The sequence below is a fragment of the Protopterus annectens genome, chromosome 3.part0, assembly GCF_019279795.1.
Source record: "Protopterus annectens isolate FY-2018-M chromosome 3.part0, PAN1.0, whole genome shotgun sequence".
Lineage (NCBI taxonomy): Eukaryota > Metazoa > Chordata > Ceratodontiformes > Protopteridae > Protopterus > Protopterus annectens.
In genome coordinates, this window is record NC_056731.1 from 1,495,314,634 (window position 1) to 1,495,315,940 (window position 1,307).

The following is a 1,307-nucleotide window of genomic DNA, read 5'->3' on the forward strand; positions in this document are numbered from 1 at the left end:
TATTTTCCCTTCTCTGCAAAAGGTCTGTACAGATGCGTGAGACAGGGCCTATGGACCTGTTCAAATGATTTCAAGGTATAGGGACTTTCATCAAAAAGAACCAAAGAGATTGTACAATTATAAAAGAAATGAAAGCATTGATTCTTGCCCTGCAGTCTCTCCGTTACTTTTGGTTTCTAGGAACACTTCAGGTTCTGACCGACAAGGCCACTGATATGTGGCACATCAACAAACAAGGGGCACAAAATCTTACTATCACTGCAAATAACAATTATTGCTTAGAACACTACTACTCAACATGGCCTCTTCCTCCAAGCAGTCTACATTCCATCAGAAAAGAACAGCTTGGCAGACTACCCAAGTAGATGTAGGACAGACCCTCATAAATGCATGTTTTTGTAACACCTTTATTGAATTATCACTTGTGACATAAGCAAATTTACATTTATACAAAAGTAATCAAACTGGATTAACATTAACAAACATTATAATTCATATATATTGCTATATATCGTATAACCTAACCAGCATTACATAAATTATTCAGTTCCTGTCCCTTTTTTACCTTGCAAATGCATGTTAAACAGAAAGGTCTTCCTTCAGATTTTCTGCCAGTGGGATATATTCGTACATCTATATATATATATATATATATATATATATATATATATATATATATATATATATATAATTTATTCCTCCTCTCTGTGTTATCAACTCAAAATGCTTTGCTCCAAGACTCCTTGCAGTGAACCCTGCAGGAGAAATGTATACATTTTCCTTCCATTGGAAAGGGGAATATGTATATGCCTTTCCCTCATCCAGAAAGTCCTGAAGAATCAAAAGGACAATCCTAAAATTATCTCGGTTTCCCCTCTTTTGTATAAGACAGCACTGGTTATCCTTTCTCTTCTACCCAGTGAAGGGCAATCACCACATACTATCCCAAAAGATGGACTTCCTCACATAGCAGAAGGGCTCTCAAATTCAACCAGACCTGAAGACTGACAACCTCATAGTATGGATGTTCAGCTTTTTAATTCCGTTTAGGCATCTTTATTCAGAGGGTGTGCTACAAGTCATAAAGGAAGCTAGAAAACCTGCAACTAGAAATCGTGTATTTCAGACTTGTAGAGATTTTATTTTTGCTGATAGAAAAGGGGATTGGATCCTCACCAAACATGGATTAAATAAATAATTCTCAAGAAAAAAATAGTAAAGCACCCCACTGGGGAGTGGAACCTGTTACATCTCTTCTTTATCAACACAGCCATCACATGTACCATGCCTATCGAATTATAGTCCTT